This window comes from Sebastes umbrosus, chromosome 4 (genome assembly GCF_015220745.1).
Source record: "Sebastes umbrosus isolate fSebUmb1 chromosome 4, fSebUmb1.pri, whole genome shotgun sequence".
Classification (NCBI taxonomy): Eukaryota; Metazoa; Chordata; class Actinopteri; order Perciformes; family Sebastidae; genus Sebastes; species Sebastes umbrosus.
In genome coordinates, this window is record NC_051272.1 from 8,072,741 (window position 1) to 8,093,477 (window position 20,737).

Sequence of the window (20,737 nt, forward strand, 5' to 3'; positions counted from 1 at the left end):
TGGACACAGTGTTGACAGTGGAGGGTTTTGGTTGAAAGCATCCTTGAAAAAAAGGTTGCTGAGTGTTCATTAGATATGGACAAGCACTTGCAGCGTTGGTGTGGAAACAGGCTTTGTTGGCCATGAAGTGGATTGTTTTGGGACCACAAGACAACAAACAGCTAGTACGCCCTCTCATTAGTTCCCACTTTGGTTCTGAAGACGCCTTCAATTTACCCCCTCCTCTTTAAGAAGAATGAGTCACACCGGAGCACAAGTCGTGATCTGGACCGCTGCTTGGTGAAAAGCCCTCATTATCACCAGTCTGCCTCAAAAACAACGGGCCAATGTTCACAGGGAATGGACTACAAACCCTTGATTAGTTCAATTCAAGACAAAATGTCCAAACAAGGACAGCAGACTTGCGAAAGTGTGTTTCAGTGGCTTGTGGATAAATATAACCCTACATGATGTCTAAATCATAAACTCTTGGGATTACAACGGAAATACGATCAGAACCGACACACCATATGTGCAGGTGGTTTAGTTAATATGTAATCACATCTCAGTTACAGCCAGCCAGGTGATAATGTCCAGTTTGTCTGTCTTCATGAAAAAGTGTCTGCCTTTTTTCAAGAGGACACTCCACCCGCTTACGTAATAACATCATGCCAAAGATGAGTCATCGTCATGGGACACGGAGGTTAAGCTTCCTGCAGCTCCCATGAAGAGCAGTAATGCTTTCATGTTAGGGATGTAACAGAGAACATACACAGATACAAGGACACAGAACCACCTACATAGAACCACCTACACAGAACCACCTACACAGACACACCTGCACAGAGATAGGAAGGCACACCAACACACGAGTCAGATGAGAAGCTGCAGTATCGTTAAACACAGATTTCACTGTTGAGCTACTTTGTGTTAAAGAAAAATTATTTTTTTACAGCTATGGTTATTTTCTTAGTTTTCATTCTTTTGGGTTGTAACAACAGTTTACTGCCTTCGGTATTGTGTGGCTCTATGAAGCAACGTTGTGATAACTGGGTCCCTATTTTGTTTGTATCTCGTGCTCTAATAGGCTGCGCACAAGCACGCAGGTGACGTGACAGATATTCCTGCCAACAGGAGAGGGTGGCTTTGTAAACATATAGTGCATCATCGGCTGCTAGTAGGGCAGCTATTTTGATAATTGATTAAACTGTTGATTATTACTTTGATTAATTGATTATTAATCGGATAAAAAAGGCTAAAGTGTGTTATTAAAGAAAAACATCTTCTTGTACAATGCTCTTTTACTACAATTAAAAAAATGTGTGGTTAATTTGGTGATTAATCTTGAACAATCATGCGATTAATCACACTTAAATACTTGAATCAATTGACAGCCCTTTATTATATATAATAATGTTTATATAAGGAGGAAAATGCATTCATCACATTTGTAATTATGTTAACTGTTTTATGGAATAGAACAACTGAAAAATGAATCAATACTAAGTGTTCAGAAGGGTTTGAAACAAATTCACATATTTTCTACACCACTTTTTTAGGAAGTGACAACAAAGATGAAGAAACCAAGATGTCTACTGTCATCATCCTTTGCACTGTAAAACTGCAAGTACACAACTACAGTAAGTACAGAAGGTCAAGCCTGAACCACAAATTAGACTTGCAAAATGCACTTTGGTTGATAACTTCATGTTCCCCTTTATTTTGTGTCACAAGCAATTGAACAGTTTAGTGTAATCTAGTCAATGATTACAACTGAATCATATGTATGGTGTGTGTTTGTGTACATTTCAGTGCTGAGAACAGGTCATTCGTGTAACAGTGAGGTTAGGCGGGCAGGCTGTGGCGGAAATAAACAAGCATGTGTGGCAGTGTGGCTGTAATGCATGAGAGCAGGAAGCTATTAACATGGCATTACCAGACCAACAAGGGGCAGGAAATTAAATTTGGCTGCCTCTGAGAAGGTTATGTCCCTGCCCTCCCTCGTGGTGAGTAATTGATTAGTATGGCTTCCACAGCTACTGTGCTTTTCCACTCAAAGATTCCATGTTTTCTACATTTTTAGAGAGCACAGACTCAAAACTACACCTTTTGAGGGATGGCTGTTTTTGTCTCTTTATGGATATAAAATAATTTTTAAGTTTAAGCATGCTTGACTGACCAGGACGAGCACTTGGCAAGTGGGTCATATAGTGTGAGGAGCGAGTATTGTTGTTTACTCTGAATATGCCGAAGAAAAGATCAAGCGCAGTTACCAAGCCTACAGGGAGTCAGATTTAACCCATATTGAAAAAGCACTGCCCCCGTGCCCTCCCCGTGCCACAGCAGTGTTGAAACATGGTGGCCATTGGTGTCAAGTTAGAGTGTTGGCCATGTGTGGTTTTCACCGTGCTTCTCCTCTGAGTGGTGACAAAAAAAGACACTGTTTCCTGCTTCAACTAACTGCACTAAAAATGATGTTATGATTCACAATTCACTTTAAAATAGAGGTGTATCTGCAATATTGTAAACTCCTGTATCACTTTGCATATTTTGTGACAACGGGACTGCTGAAGATGTAGTACACATCTGAGGAGCAGGGAAATAACTTTGCTCCTGAAATCATAAAGACTAAAATTAGGGCTGTCAAAGTTAACGCGATAATAACACGTTAATGCAAATTCATTTTAACGCCACTAATTTCTTTAACCCATTAACGCAACTTGCGGTTTTTGGGTTGTAGCGGGCTCATTTTTAAAGCTAGAGTGAAGATATTGGCATCATATGAAACTGGAAAACTTAAGGAATCCATTGGTACCAACAATGTCATGCTAGCTTGTCGCAAAAGGAGGCTAAATAACGCTCAAAATGTATGCTAAATTTTGATGAGGAAAAACTGGCATGGCCATTTTCACAGAGGTCCCTTGACCTCTGACCTCAAGATATGTAAATGAAAATGGGTTCTATGGGTACCCACGAGTCTCCCCTTTACAGACATGCCCACTTTATGATAATCACATGCAGTTTGGGGCAAGTCATAGTCAAGTCAGCACACTGACACGCTGACAGCTGTTGTTGCCTGTTGGGCTGCAGTTTGCCATGTTATGATTTGAGCATATTTTTTATGCTAAATGCAGTACCTGTGAGGGTTTCTGGACAATATTTGTCATTATTTTGTGTTGTTAATCGATTTCCAATAAATATATACATACATTTGCATAAAGCAAGCATATTTGCCCATGTTGATAAGAGTATAAAATACATAATAATGATCACTCTACCTCTGAAAATGTGTTAAGCTACTATCATGTAATTCCAGCAAAGGTCAGACATACTTAACAGCAGTTCTCCCTAACAGACTGTAAATATTACCTGGCACAAATCTTGTTGATCATTAACGCCAAAAACACCACTCGGGTCATGTCATGACTTTCTTTACCCCAAAGATAAGAGGACAAAGCAAACATAACCTACATTCACTGGGATTATGGCGATAACAACAAAAGGGCACTCAAATTTCTACACCAAACAAGGTATTTTACGTAAGATTAAAACCAAGTCAAGGTTATAACAAGACAAATACAGTAGGTCAGTTCTAGTTCTCCAGTTGTTATTTCGATTTGTCATTCAGATGACAGCTGTAACTTCACTACAAGTTAGTAAGGGCCTCTCCATCATCAGACAGATGGATGAACAGACTGAGACAAAAACAAAGGCAAAGGTTGCCTATTTAACAAGAGTATGGTTGAGGTGGCAAGAACATGTTTTCCTGACTAGGCTGTTTTTCACTCTGCAAACACCCACAGAGCAAATACACCCATCCTAACGTGATTGTGTGCTTTGGAGGCCTTAACCCCGATGGATGCACACATGCACTATCACAAACATTCACACCTGGGACAACAGTGCACGCACTTACATGATCACGCCCATGCAAATACACCCACACACAATTCTGGCCTTTGTCCTGGTGCTGTTATTGTGTTTACCACGAGGTACAGAGCCACCGTGTTATGTGTTTAACCTGAGCCAGGTTTTTTTTTTTATTTGCACACTTAGGTAACCCTCACCTGTTACCATGGCCAAGAGGAATTGCATCTGCCTTCAAAATGTCTTTGTTAGTCCTAGCCTCTGGTAGTCTGCAGTGAAACCAGCTAATTTAATCTCAGTTTGTTGGCGGTAAATATACTACCACCCTGAATTATAACCCATATCCTGCTCTTGTATCAGGGCACTGACATACCAAACTGATCTCAAAGGAGTAGTGCTGCAAAGGCTGACCAATCAAATATTTTTATCACATCCCACCTTCATCTAAAAGTTGTACATGAACAAGCAAACCAATTAAGTCCTGTTTATGCATTCCTGATTGTGTTTTCACTGTATCAGAAGAACTGTGAAAATTAGGTATCTTAGAATAATAAAAGCAATGGCATTGTTTGACATGCAACTTTCACACACAGCCTTTATAACGGCAATAAACATTACAAGATACAAAGGGCATCCAATGATTGCTTAAGGTGTGAATGAAGCTGCACCCAAGTTGTAACAGCCGGAAGCTTGTGTTTGACCAGTCGGCAATGTTCTGCACATTAAACAGATCCTGGGCCATCCGAATTACTAACCCCAGAGCAGGGAATTTGTGGGCACCAGGAAGTGTGGCAGAGAAACTAAAGTTAGATCATGATTCTTGTGGTGGAAACGGAGGTAAGGTTCCAGACATCCTATTGTAGGAAGAGTCCTCGGTTCCTGGAAAAGTCCCTGCGGTGAATGTGGGTGAAATCCCCGATTTGCTCAGCAGAAAAGCATTCAGGCAAGTTGCCTCCTCCAATTATTTAACCAGGCGACAACATCCGGATCTGAAAAGTGAAGTCAATGCGGAAGTGCCTGAAACCTGCATTCTTTCTAATAGCCAGCAGGGGACGACTCCTCTGGTTGCAAAAAGAAGTCTGATTGTATATAGGTCTATGAGAAAATGTGCCTACTTCTCATTTGATTTATTACCTCAGTAAACATTGTAAACTCATGTTTACAATGCAACTTTATGGTCTCAATCGCTAGTTTCAAGTCTTCTTTAATACAGCATGATGTTCATTTATTAAATTATGGTCCCATTTAGAGTCAAATAGACCAAAAGCAGGGTATGCTTTAGGGCGTTGCTACTCTGTGATTGACAAAGTTGAAGTTGAAGTTTCTACCACGGCGTTGTCCGGTCTGGGAGTTGTCCATGTTTTCATCTTACAACTTCAACCGTTTCACAGTGTGTTTTCAGTTCATGAAAGTTAATTGTAACATTTTGGTCGCCTAAAAATGTCTTATTCAATGTTCAGTTGTACTTAGCTCCACCCTCTCGTGTCACTTGTTGTTCCAAAAATGACAAGATGGCTGCGGCCAAAAAACAAAATGACGATGGCCAAATTGATGAAATCAAGGCTTCAAAACCGTAGCACACAAACAAATGAGTGACATCACGATGACTATGTCCACTTCTTATATACAGTCTATGGGTTTAACAGGCTCAACTGAACAACATTGCCAACAGTGCTGCACACATAATGCAAAAACTACAGCTGATGGTCAGCCACCGATGCTCAATGACAGCTCGACATCCATCAATGGCCTTGGTGTGTCAAGACCTTTATGTCCTCCTCTGCTAACTGACAAAAGGTCAATAAATAATAAAGAAGTCATTCTTCTCTTTAGAAAAGTCCTCTTTTTTCTTGTAACTGCTCCCCAGGCAGGTCAGAGGTTAGGGTCAGCAGCAGAGCAGTACCCCTGAAATAATCAGGCACTTCTGCAGGATGTTTACTGTCATGGAGACTTGAACATGAAACATGGCTATGCAAGTTCACTTGGTGGATAGATCTAATCAATGTTGCACATGTGGATAAGATTTAGGAGTGACCTTCCTGCCAAAACATGAACTAACAACAGTAAATGAAGACCAACAATTTAGGTCATCAACCCAGACACAGGAGAACAGGGTTATTTTTTTCCCCTTTGCTTTAACTTTCAGTTCCTTTCTTTTTTTGGCTCTATTTTCTTCTTTCTACATCCTATGAGTCAGTCAGCAACTCTGGTTCCTCTTGTTTCATCACTCCCTCATGTTTTCTCCCTCTCTGTTCTACTATGCTTCCTCTTTTTACTTCCACTTTTCTCTCGGTTACGTGCAAAGTGGCAGTGGATCTTTAGGTTATCTGATTCTGTGTATCTATGGCTACGCCCTGAAATAACCGTTTGTTAGTCATCCTCTGACTAATCAGCCCAGACACAAAAATGGGAAGATAGTGGTCGTGATTAATGTCTGTTGACTGGTCATTGTCATCGCAACAAAGCAAAACCATATTTAGAAAGTTGCAAAATCCCTGTGTGGTATGATTCATTACATTACAATCCAAGTTAAGCTTTGAATTTCATGGTAATCTTCTTGCCATCTTAATAGGACTGTCAACCTTTTTCTATTTCTCATGTTGGGTTAGCAAGTTGAGTTTTGTGGTGAGTGTCTTGATGTTTCAAAGGCACCACTATCTTTCAGGTTCATGAAAAACAAAATGTGAGTGGTTTAACTGTCTCATGAAAGGAAACCAGGATTACTCGAATGCTACGCAAGGTATTGGCTAAAAGTAAAGGACAAACACAGGAAAACCACTTTGTATTTAACCAATCTGAACAATGTTAGTGTTGATGGTTTACGCCTATAGCTTCAGGATAACATTCTTTTAAATGAGCTTTGAATGGGTTAGCATCACACAGCAGAGGTTCCTGAGAAACGTCTCTTGTCAGAGAGGAAATGAGGCTTTCGCTGAGAAGTTCAGTAACTCATATCCCAACCATGGGGTTTTTCTTCAGTTTCTTTCCCACCAAAGTCTCAAGTGGAGGCGAATCCTTTCACAGTGAGGAAGTGAATGAGCGTCATTGTGGCTTTGCATGGGATTAGCCCATTTTAAAGCCCCTTAGTAAGATTTACCCACATTATTCACATTTTAATGGACATTCCCACCCACACATGCACATGCTGGCTAAAATCAAAATCCGTGGCAATGAAATAAGGCAGCAGGAGGCTTAATGCAAGGGAAGAAATTTCAAGGTTCATTGACCTCACTCAAGTGTGAGTATTGTGCGGATACAATGAGGAGTATTGACATTATTGAAATGGGGGAAACACATATAGACATTGTACTTGTTTGGATGAATGAGCATGAACATGCACAAAGTATATGACAAGCAAATGTAACTCTTAAATGCCAACATAATCATTCAGGGGAAGCAGGTATATTAAAAAAAAAAACAGCCAGAACGTGGGGGTGAGGCCGAGCCAGGTGCACTAGCAAGGCTCTGCATGGTCATACTGATGGCTTTCAACAATAACAGACAGCCAAACATACATATTTCCCATTGAAACAATGGTTATATGCAACCTTGAGGGGCTATTTTTGTGCTGTATTAAAGCCATTAACAGTTTTTATTGTTTTTATTTGCTGCTTTCAAAGGGGACGAGAGGAGCTGATGTGATTAGTGGAGTTAGTTTGGGTAATGCCCAATCAACTCCACCTGCTGGTAAGCTATTCCTCTAATGTATCCAGCTGTTCACCCAGCATCTTTTTCAGTTTGTGACATTCTGCACCAGGGTTCCACTGGAAACTAAAATTGCAAATATCATTTTGTCACACAGGCTTGCCACACAAGTTTGCGTTTGCAGTTGCTTTAGTTTCAGTAAATTAGAGGTCTATTGAACAGAAAATAGTCTGCATCCAATCATGACACTGCTGACCAATTACATGTTACAAAGCACTGGGCAGCAGGCCAAACAAATCTTTTTTTTAAAGCCTAAAATAACACCAACTGTTTCCCCTATATTCCTTCTGCAGCGGTGCTCTGCCGGGAGTCCATGAACGCGGCAAGTGTCTGTGGTTAGTTAACGTCTGTAAAAACAGCGGGGTAGTCGAGTGTCTGTCATCTTACACACTGACACTTCAGCAGTGAAAAGTGAAAATAACGTTGTTTGTAGCCTACCAGTTACAAACAGACTCGGTATAGTGAATGACACGCTAACGTGCTGACGGATTCAGTGTTTTTGTGTTTTTAGCTGAGCTAGACCAGAGAATACTCGGTTAAATCAGATCGGTGATGCTGTTTTGCCCTCATTGTTCTCCGTGACGTTTGCTGGAAGTGATGTAATGTAGCCCCGGGAAGTGAGCACTACACTAGACTCCATTTAAAAAAATAGCCTTTTAAATGCTATATTGCTTGCAAATGGTCATATTGTAATTAAGGAGACAATTTGACCTTGTGTGACCTTAGCATCCAGTTATACCAGTCAAAATGTTGTTTTAATGAAAACTCAACTCCTGGCATTTGCTCCTGGTGTTTTGGAAGTAGGAAATAACGGGAACCAGTCTTAAAAGTGATGCATTTTCGTTTTACATAAGTGCTGTGCAGTGGATCTAATGATGCTGATGTGAAGAGTGGTTTATGTATATTTTGAAAAGTGACTGATAAATATTTAAAGAAACTTTAAAGCGTTAAATTGAGAACGGAATTTGGTGTGGTGTAATTGTGTTAGCCCTCCCCCCCGGCGCATCCGCCAGGCTATAGCAGTCAACCTCGGGGAAACACTGCTCTGCAATCATTTTGACAAATTAAGTTAGCCACCCTGCCCACACAAGCATTTGTGTAAACACTATGTTGAGGAAGTATCCTGATTTAATTAGCAGTCAGTTCCACTTCACTAAAGCAGAAGCAGCACTAGATGAGAGTGTAATAAATAATGTTGCAGTGGCAATTAACTGAAAGCTATCTTCATCTATCGTGGCGGAAAATGACATATTGGGTTGATGAACAGAAATGTCAACAACGATCCACAGACAGCTCTAACACTCTCCAAACCCACTCTGAAATGCCAACCTGTGGAAAGTGCTCTTACTGTGGCAGGTGGCTAAATGAATGACAAGGACGGCCAGCTGATTGGGCTAGAGAGGCCCTCAAAGAGGAAGCAGCTAGCCCTGCCACCATTGAGTAGCATCACAGAGAGCGAGCACTGGAAGGTGGGGGGTGCATGCTGGACTGCTTGATTGGCAGCTGGAGCAGTGGGGGTTTACAGGTCATGCTGTGTCTCTGCCCTTCACAGTACAGGCAGGAGGGAGCAGAGAGAGCTGCCCCAGGCCCTGACAACCACAGGTGGGCTTTGTGGTCTGTCATCATGGGTCCTGTAGCACCAAGCTGCCTCTCAGCCCTCTATCAGAGAGACAAACAACAAGCAGGCTTATCTGTCCATGTGTGTGTCCACATATTTCCATATGTATTGTGTGCATCTTCACAGCTTTGCTCCAATTATTATTATACGAAAAGTTTTTTGTTTTTGTGTGGATGCTCAATATGATGATCATGCATCAGAGCGGTGGCAAATCATGACAGCTAATTAAATCTGCATTTGCAAATCTGTAGAATGTGAATGATATAAAAAGCACATGTGTACATCTGGTAAACATCTGAGTGGCCTTCTGTTCGTTTTTAATGCTTTAGGCGTTTTCAGACATGGAATCTGCAACTTTGGGCTCATCTATCGGTTTAAGTAATTGCTTTTTGGCTGTCACATAGGTTCCAAGTTCCAAGTTCAATGTTGTCCCAATCTAATGATTTAAATAAGGGCCAGTCAAGTGTTCGTACTGGGAAGTTGATTTACGTAAAAAAAAAAATTATCCGCTGATTTACAGACGTCTCTTTCCCAGTGTAAGTCTATGGGAAAAAGTATTTTTAGGCCCAAAAGGCATCACGTGACGGACACAGAAGTTGTAATTCCACCATTGGCAACTACGAAAATTCGCTCCTCCTGGGGGCTTGGCTTCAGCTCATAAACTTTGTTTTTTACCCGCCGCCATTTTCTCACCAGTGCCCTATCGGTACTGCGCATGTGCAACTCTCAACAGAGATGAGACGGAAGCGAGATGGCTCACTGCGTAGCTACTTCCATCATCAGCTCCGGAAAAATTATGGGGTCAAGTGTTTTTTTTACCACTTGCCGATTCGGGCTTCTGTTATTTCAGCATCAGTACAACTTTCAGCTATTTCGAGAAAAGTAGCATGTGTGTTTCACAAAAGCTTCTTCAGAGTTAAACCTAAGCTCAAAAAGGTTCCAATTGATCAAAATGCAGCACATAAAGTGTCACTTCATCATCTATCATCACTGGTTCGCATTGGTTGTCACACATAAGTAATCTTGTATGTGTCTTTCCTGACGATTTGAAGAGACATAAATGTTACAGAAAACATTACTTTGTAGGCAGATTGCCAGAACAGTCAAACATGATGTTAAAACATTTACCATTACAAAGTTTGCGTGAAGCTTTTGATAGTTTGTTTGTTCTCCTCATTTTTGAGTCTCATCCTCCTGAACATCCTACTCTGGTGGCAGCACTGAGGGGTCAGATTTAAACCTCGGCTGACAGAGCTAAATTAGGCTGACATCCGCTGCTAAGCCCTTACACATCAAACGATGGGATGCACGAGGACCATGATAGATTTCCTGAGAATAAGAGGTTCCATGTAGAGAGAGAGTGTGTGTGTGTGTGTGTGTGTGTGTGTGTGTGTGTGTGTGTGTGTGTGTGTGTGTGTGTGTGTGTGTGTGTGTGTGCGTGCGTGCGTGCGTGCGTGCGTGCGTGCGTGCGTGTGTGTAAGCCAGTATTCATGGACACTGCAGTCAATGGACACATTGAGAATACAAACCTAAGTACAGGACCAACATAAACATTTTGGGTGCTGCTTTACAGGCGTTATGTTAATATGTGTACTGCAAAGGGCACTACATTAGTGACAAATCAGACACGTGTGACCCACAATCAGTTCCTGCAAACCTTTAAGCTGCAGTTCTCAGTGTGAATAAAGCTCCTCCTCTGATTAATTTGTCTGTAGTTTTAACGGAAGTTTTGTCTGCAAACTGGTAAGCCTGTATACTATGTGCTTTTGCCAAAAAACAAAAAGATTAGCAATTAGGTGTTGTGCCCAAAGCCAATTAATCCAAATGGCAAAAGCCACGTTTGGCCCATTTCTCTATAAGCAGAACATTTTCACCATCCAGACTGGGACTAAGGAATTGACAATGCACTGTAAATATCACTCAAAACTTATCATGAAGTGAGTTATGCACCAATCAGACAAAAGTAGAGGCAGAGTCGGGGTTGTGTAGACGATTGTAAAGGTGAGCACAGAGCCGAGCCGAGCAGGAGGTGGGTGGTGTAGGTGGGAGCTTCTGGGGCTGTAGAATCTGCTTTTTGAATATCTGGAGATGTGATGAGATTAGCTGGCAGAGTAGATGTTTTTTTTTTTTGTAACCCCTGTGACATTCCTGCGCTCACCCACCTCCTCTAACACCAAAGCCAGGTTTTTATGTAGGCGTTCAGTCTAAATACCACAAGGGATGGTTACATCAGATTCTGTGTGTATTGCTAAAATATCGCCTTCACTTCTGCCTTCAAGGCCTGAACAACAGCGTGTCCAGGTTCTCTGTGTTTGCCTGGTTTTGTGCAGATTTCAGCTTTGGCACTTTTTAAAATGACATTATTTGTAGGCAAAATTGAGCCAATCCAAAAATACTTTTAGAGCAGGAGTTATGTAAGAACGGTTGGTTCAATAATCACAAAATAAACTGTCATTGACATTAAAGCTCTGTTTTAAGCACACTAACTTGAAACACTGAAGGTGCTAATTGCAAGATTGGGAGCATTTCTATTGCCTCCGCAGGGCTCTCCACGTGCCAACTGCTCGCAGCTAACGGTGCTTAAAGCGCTAACCGTGAAAACAACAGTAACACTACTGACGGAGCTAACAGTGTTTACCTGGGGGGAAACCGGAGGGTCGGTGCTATGCTTCCGCAAGGGCGCCATCAGTCGGAACAGCGTTATCGCCTGTAACCGCCTTATGAGAGCAGTGCAGAGCCGTGACCTAGCCAGTGGGGCACGCTCACATGCACGAACATGGATTAAAAGGCACTTAGGATGTCACGTTGAGGAAATTTTCCCACCGGTTAATAAACTTGTGACAACACCGGTGTTACCATTTACGCCATACATTTTTCAAGAAAAGATGTCGGTCAATATCTATTGAGCGCTTACTTTGATCGTTACCGTCGGATGGCTGTGTGTCTGGCCTCTCTGGTCCAGCTTTCGCTGCGAGGTTGTAGGTTTCCAGCGCCGTGCACACCGGCTGTGACCGCTCCGTCCTCCGCACAGCGATTATCTCATTAATGTTATGGTTCCCTTATAGCATTGGGTTTAAATCCGAAAAAATTGCCAAATAGGCGCTTTTGCTTTTCACTTTGACACCAAATCCTCCGCGATCATTCTTATCTGTCAACTCTCTCTCGTCCCGTGTGTGTGAAATGTCCATCGTGTCCATTGTCAAGCCTAAAGCCTAAAAGGCAGGCACAGCCAGCCCAATTATGTATGCAAAGCACAGAGAAGCTCAGATACAACACTCACGGAGGGAGAGTGACTTCATTCTCTGCTCAGGTAGACATTAATCCTCTATATCTTTACATAGACAATAGCTGTTTACTGCTACATTGATTCTCTGGATATTGTATAGAGCACCTTTAAACGTTAAACTAACATTTTACATAACTCTAAATACAGCATAAATAATACTATGCCCATCCTCGACTTTTATCAAAATTTTAAATTATGTGCACAGCTGACACCGCCGGACTACGACGGGATCAAGTTATTTCCTAGTTATCGTCCCAGTCCTTTTCTGCAGCAATGCTCAGTAACTTACAGAGTTACATCCTGAAAAAACTATTTTGGCTGCGTTCAGGCGCGTTGGAGCATTTGTGTTGGTGGTTACAGAACTGTAATCTATGCTATATTGTATTAATGTGTTATTTTAAGGAGGGAGAAATGCATACCACAGCTTTAAAGAATACTTTGCAGAGGAGGGAAAATGCTCCAGAGGTAGGAGAGGTCCTAATGGGGGAACTTCTGAGAACCAGAGGAAAACATTTGAAACAGTGGAGCCCTTCTTGTCATTTTCATGGTACCACCTCCACAAGGTCCAGGGGTTGACGCCAAACAATCCAAACCTTCAAGCCCACTCTGTCCTGAAACAGGTGGATCAACAGACTGTCAAGTGTCCTCCTGGGCACTTCCAAACACCCAGGCTTTTGTGCTCCATGGTAGGAAAAGAGGAAATGTGGTCTATCGTCAAGGCAGCAAAGTCCTACTGCTTCAGAACATAGGCAGTGGGAGAGAGGGTTTGGGAGTAGACAACTGTAAATAGTAGAACAAATATGACAAATGGGAACAAAGAATAAATGGAGTGTGTACTGTAGGAGTGGCAGCAGTACGATTACTGGTTTGGGAAAACACATTGTAACCGGAAGGTCACTTGCTTGAGCATTCACGAGATTTTAGGTAAGACATCAGGATCCCTACCTGCTAATTTCATTCTGGATGCAAATTTTGGATAAAGGCATACAATTAAAATGCTCAAGAAATGTTTGTGGAAAGCCTGCAGGTATCTCTTGTATCAGCAATTGTTCCTGACCAAACTCAAGGCCTATAGAAAGGAGACAGACTATCTGCTGAAGTATTCAACACACAGGTTCTATAAGAACATACTGTACATTATGACCAGTGGGCAACCCTGAAAGGTCTGAAAAGTGAAGCCAATGTGTAAGTGCCTTAAACTTGCATTCTTTGTAATAGCCAGCACAGGATTGACTTTTCAGAAAAAATGAGAAAATGAGAAAATGAGCCTACTTCTCACTTGATTTATTACCTTGGTAAACATTGTAAACATCAGTTTATGGTCTCAATTGCTAGTTTCAAGTCTTCTTCAATACAGCATGATGTTCATTTAGTAAATGATGGTCCCATTTATGGTCAAATCAGCCATAAAGTAGGGTATACTTTATGGCGGGGCTACCTTGTAATTGACAGGTTGCTACCACGGCGTTGTCCGGTCTGGGAGTTGTCTGTGTTTTCGTCAGCCAACCCTTTCACAGTGTGTTTACAGTTCATGAAAGTTAATTATAACCTTTTTTGTAGCCTGAAATGTCTTATTCAGGGTTCAGTTTTACTTAGCTCTGACCTCTCGTGTCACTTCTGGTTGCAAAAGACCAAGATGGCTACAGCCAAATACCAAGATAGCGACAGCCAAAATGCCAGACTCGAGGCTTCAAAACGGCAGTCCATAAACCAATAAGTGACGTCACAGTGACTTCGTCCACTTCTTATATAGAGTCTTTAAGTATGACACCATATGAATTCAAGGGAAACATATAGAGTAATTGGATTCCTGAGACCTAATCCAATAGATCCATGCCAAATTCAGGGCCGCCAATATGTCACTTGTTGACCAGATCTCTCGTCAATTGCCCTCACATGGGCCATTCCAAACATAACTTCTGCTGTGTGACACACGATTACTGGATGTTTCTTGACAGGGGCCAAGGCTGCCAGTTCAGACTGAGGCCTTTGAAGTGGTGCAACTGATTCATCAGAGCAGCGTAGGGACTTTCTAAGAATAACTAACTGTAGAGAGGGATATAAATGGGTGACTTCCTTTCATTAGGCTCACTTAAGTGTTCAAATATAGCCGGTCACAAGGGGACTTACAGCACAAAGGTGGCATGTGGACATGTTCAGGAAGAGAGCTGTGGTGGGTCAGGGTGAGGACATGTACGCTGAGTTTGTTCCATTTATATAGTGTATCTCTATACAATAGACGCTTATGTACAGCATTCTGTCACAGTGTATTCATAGTTCCAATGGTAATGATGTGAAATTGGAGGAATTAATTTGAGGGTGTCATAGATGCACTTTGAGATCCAATATTAATCCTTAGGTTTATATTATTGCTATAAAGATGATGCAAATGTTCACTGTATGTTGCCAATATGTGATGTCAGAAATTATAGTTTGAATTACTCTACTACTCATATATATATAATATCTGTCAGTTTTTTATGGAATCATGGTACAGATTATTGAACACAAAGTGAAATTGTGTCATCCATTAATCCGTCAATCCATCAATCCATCCTGGCCGCACCAATTTCAAATCGTAAATATTAAACATGTTCAATCGTAAGATGGATCTCATAAATGGAGGACCGCAGTAATAAGCTGACAACTGTAACAGACCATTCACAAGTTGTACTGTACTTCTGAATGGCAGTTACCTAATGCTGTTTAGCTAGACAGTTAATACCCTAATGGTGTCGTGACCAAGAATAATAAACATGGCTGGAAGAATGGGTGCCAGAATACGGGGTAATACCTGAGAAGAAAGTGACGTAACGTAGTATAAAAAAAGCTAAAAAATTAGGTGTTTTATCTTGACGTATTTTGAGATGAGAATGTTTTTTACCACCTGAGGAATTTTGGTGCTCCCTTAAATATATTTTTTTCACCTCCCCTTTGCAATTAATTTGATTATTTACACTAAAACTGAACCAAAAGACAACCAGGATTTGTATTCAAGGAAGAAATGTGTTGCCATATGGAGGGCTTAGGTGACAGCAGGTGGTTAATCTTTCTGTGTAATCTTGACACACATCCAACCATAAGCATGACTCACATCCTTTTATTTCTGAGAAAGCCAACCCGGAGATTACTGGACAGGTAAACAACTCGGAGGGAGAGAAAAAGTGACGGAGAGGATGGACAGATTGCAGACGTAGTGATGGAAAGTGTCACCGGAAATCCTGTACTTTGAAGCCCATCTGCTGCCAATACTCACGTGAAAGGCAGAGCGTAAAAGTACAAAAAGGGAGCAGAAAAACAATGGAATACAATAAAGCCAGCAACATCTTCACACAAATATAAAACTAAAGGCGGCGGCTCTCACAAGAAAATTGCCAAAACAGGCGGGTATCCATAAGGGAGATTGGATTGAGCTGCATTGCCACACAAATGCCTGCTAATCTGCTTTAGCACTTACGCTAATACCAAAAGGACTGCTAAGCACCTGTGGGAAACTCATTTGCCATTCAGAATAACCCCACTGCTAATTTCTAATTGTCCCACTGTAAAACAATGCGAGCTCAAGGCTAGCCCTAATCCCCCTCTCAGACTATTTTAGCAACCTGGCGTTTTCCCATGTTCCCACACATACCGGGCTCACGGCCACCGCACAACACTTAAGCGTCTTTAAGCAAGAAGATTACATCTGAACCTTGACAAAGAATCAAACAAAAAACAATAATAATGCAAAAAAAAAAGCTATTAGTACTCTGAATCTAACAATATTAAAAAGAAATTGTATTGACATCATAATCACATCTTTGGCATACAAAAAAAATGCTTTTTTTGGTATCTGATTAAGACGGGACCTTCTCAAAAGATCAAATGTATCAGCAAAGTGCAGAAACAAAGAGGCAAGCTGTGTGCACAGTGGTTATAAAATCCTCAGAAAGTTCATTTAAAAAAAGAAAAAAAATACATAAACTGACCTACATGTTGTAAATTCAAGGGTTTAGAGGTCAATTAGATGGGAATGGGTGATTAATGTTGTGTTCACAGCCAATTATTAAGACTACTCAGTGTGTAGACAGACGTTGTTGGACTGCACTACACCAAAGGTCAAGTTAGGATTGTCTTTATTGATGGAAAAATAGCGTGTGTGTGTTTGTTGTTGTTTTTTTCGCTGGAGTGGTCTCACTGTATTGAATGAGGATTCATCATGTTTGTAATTTACAATATGGGACACTGTAATGTCCCATTATAATGCTGAATATGTGAAGAGGAAATGGAAGATAAACACAAAAGAGAAAATGAGGTAAAAGGTAAGTCATGAGTAAAGAGATATAAAACAGCAGATTGGATTTGGAAAAGAGAGAGGAAGAGAGTGGATACATCAAACAATAAAAGCGCATTAAAGCCATCCATCAGTGCAGCTGTGGTCAGAGGTGGGGGGGGGGGGGGGTTGGGGGGGGGGGGGATCCAGTTATCCCTCTCCGGGGAACAGAGAGATGAATGACTTCCTAACAGGTGGACTATGAGCTTAACAGGAGGGGGGTAGCAGCGAGAGGAGGTGGGCTTTAACCTGGGAACTGAGGCAGTGTTGAGTTACAGCTGCACCTCCGGAGAGAAACCATGACCCCGTGGCTTTCTCAACTCTACAGGAAATGGATTTGTTTTCCTAGTCCTTTCCCAGTAATCCTCCCTTCACACAGACACACGTATGAAGATTTACACAGACGTTTGCGCAAAGAAGACAAATGTACAGATACTTTTAGAGGCACACAAAGACTAAAATGCTCACACACATTCTTGAGCATTAAATATTGATTTAGGGGGTTCATACAAGGAGCTCTGGCAGTAAAATCTATAGAAGAACTGTTCCACAAACAGCTCAAACAGAGATTAAGAGAAAAACAAGCCAGTGCTACTGCCTCTAGCAAACAGATGAGACAGATGGGAATATTCTCAACCCACGACCAAACTAAAAATAGCGTTAAAAAATCCATTCCTAAATGCACTGAAAGTCAACTAAAGTATAGTCCGTCTTGGCTAACCTTCGCCCTATTCACTCAAGGTCTGCAGGTAGATGCCTCCCAATGGGAGGAAAAAAGAAATAACATAAAAAATGTTAAGGAAAATCAACAACTTGTATTTCTCTGCGAGCCTGGATGAGCTGCACAGAAATAAGCCTGGCCGGCAACAGAGCCATGAGGCGTCTGATCTGCCTACGCGGTTCACCGGGCCACATCCTCTCTGCCTCCACTCAGGGAGAAAATAGCATCAGCGAGCAGCACTGCCAGATATTAAGGTAGCCTGTTATTTCACACACACATAGGCACAATAGTATTATATTGGCATAGCTGCAGTCGTCCACCACAGTTAGACAGAACTAAATACAGTGAATCCAATTATTTGGCCTTAATATGGTTAGCTGGTCCACCTTTAAAACAATATCAACTACATTTTCAGTTACAAACAAGCTACAACTGCACATTAGTCTTATTATAAACATCATTCCTAAATGGAGCAGCTACTGGAGCTGCAACTCAAACAAAGCTATGGCTGCCCTCGACCAAATAAATTCTTAGTCGACAAACATTCATATGATTTTGTCTACTAATTGATTAGTTGATTTAATCGACAGATCTATAAAACTGAGTTTCTTCACAAAGAATCACACAAAAGCACCATTTTAAATCTTGTGTTTACCAGAGATGTGCTCAGAAGTTTCTTGGAAATAAGTCATTCAGCATGAAAAAAAACATATAAATTGACTAAAGAAATCTTAGTGGACTAAAACCAAAACGACTGATTAGTCAACCAATCGACTAAGAGGGGGCAGCCCTAAACAAAACAGCCATAAATGGCAACTTGGATTTTTTTTGTGAACAACTTTGTATTCATTTTCCATGCCATCCTCACAAGATGGCATAAACATACGGATATACAAATTATACATACATAAGTACAAAAAAAAGTGGAGCAAGGAGCCGTCCCCTTGCCCACTCTGCCACCCACCCCTCTTGCCGTTTTACAAATATTACAGTTTGCAATCCTAGTTCATCTATTCACACGCAAATATGGCATATCATAATTGTACACTTAGCTAGGCGTATATCCCTGTCATACTTGCACTTCCACATATCAAAATATACTGTACATATATCTACAATCATATTTTACATTTAGGTGTGAATGTGAGCACGAATTGTTGTCTGTCTTTATGTGTCCGCCCTGTGATAGTCTGGCATCCTGTACTGTGCCGGGTTATTTTTATTCATTTTATTGTTTATTTTTGCAGGGACAGCACACAATTAAAAGTAATTGCATCGGAGTTAGTTAAAAGCTAATTTGCATCTGTTGTCGTTGGGCAGGTAGACAAAAAAACATCCACATGACAATAAATACACTACATAAAACTTCATCAGTGTGAGATAATAAATATAATCAGTATGATGATGATGAGAACATCTTATAATTTAATGTTGCTCTAATGACAAATATGGAGATCTCAGAACACGATGCAATATGTTGTCCTTTTTTGGCACACTTGAAGGGGTGGTAGTTAGCAAAGCCAATTCAACATAAACTGGATGTTTTTTGTTTTTTTCGGAAGAGTATATCTAGGTTGAGTTAAAGTCATGGTCATCTTAGTATGTTTATTAAGCTGCATATTAATGTTACAAGTAAAAAAAATAATAAATACATCAAGCTTCACTGGGGCTTATTGTACATACAAGAGAATGAAAGACGAAAATCAGCAAAGTCAAATACTCAGTCGTTGAATTTGGAGAACACCGATTCAACGAGCAAGCTGGGAATCATTAAACAACATGAACTGATCACAAGAGGATAGAAATGTACCACGAATATGTTTTGGTTGAATTTTCTCTCGCTCTCTCTTCTTGCCAGGGTCTTACAGGCAAGATGACGACAACATAAATTCAATCTCGTGTCGGCTCTTTTTTTTTTTATATCATCCTAGCTCTATTTTCATCTCTCTGCCATTTCTGCAGGCAGGGATAACAGCAAGCAGGGAAGAAAACATAACACATCAACATTTGCCTTTCAGGTGTCCCTGGTACCTGTAATAGACCTGCCGAGCTATTTTTAGCCTCTTGCACGGAACGACTGTCACGTTCCCAGCAGAGGCCCCTGAGGATACAGGCTGTACCCTTGAGAGAGCACACTCACACAGAGAGGCTGGGGATTGGTCGGATGTGGAAGGATGGCGGAGGTGCGATGGAAGAAGGGAAGCCCTAAGAGTAGCAGGAACGCTGAGAAAAACGGTGAGAAAAACTGTGGAAACTCTATGATGTAAGACTTATTACTGACATCATATCAATTTTACCAGCACATGAATTTTACACCAAATCACCCCTAAAGTATTTTAATAAGACTGGATATAAACCAATAATTTACTGATATTGACATTTGTCCTTGTTGGTATTTCACCTTAAAAAGCTAAAACAGATTGTGATCCAGATCGTACCTGTACCACATCATCATCCAGTCACATGCTTCCACGTGTCTCACCTTCGTACTACATATTAATTCTACATGTTCAGAACTAAATAGTGTGCAAAATGACATCAGGGACTCTAATGTCCTTGAAAACTATAAAATGCAGTACTGTATATTAGTCTTAACGGTTATTTTGGAGTAGGTCTGCTACAAATTATTATTTTCTTTATTAATTAATTTGTTAATTACTAACCAACTAATTATTTAGTCTTTAAAAATGTTGGAAATAAGAATTTTTTTCCCTTTCACAAATCCCCAGAGTCCAAGTTGACATTTTCAAATCATTGATTCTGTCCATCCGACATTACAAAACACAAATAATCATAATTTATAATTGTATAAAACAGAAACAGAAACACTGTTTTTGTACCCAACAATCCAAGAGCAGAAACAGTAGCCCAGAACAGACAAACCAAACACTGCTAACTTTTCCTGCTTGGGCCGGAGTCAATAACGTTACTCGCTCCGCAGTTAACCCCCTGCCGCCGCTCCACTCAGCCGCCAGGAACAAGACACAGGAACCCTCTGTTGGTCTTGAGGAGCTGCAGCATTTATTTCTGCACAAACTGCAACTTCCTCGGTACATTCGCTTGACATTCTCAAAGCGAAGCTAACTCTGACTGCTCTGCCAGTTCAATTATTCAATCATACACATTCTCTCGCTTAACCACTCACTTCCCACGTACACACACACACTCTACGCAGTGGCTCTGCTATTCTCCAAATGGCCTACGCTACTCTTACAAAAACTCTAGAGAGGTCCATTCGCTTTTTCACGT

General features: G+C 41.0%; 1 protein-coding gene across 3 annotated transcripts in view; it reads right to left on the reverse strand.

The window, feature by feature from the left end:
- poc1b (POC1 centriolar protein B) overlaps positions 1 to 20,737 on the reverse strand; it is a 52,004-nt gene that overhangs the window by 16,285 nt on the left and 14,982 nt on the right. The window lies entirely within an intron of this gene.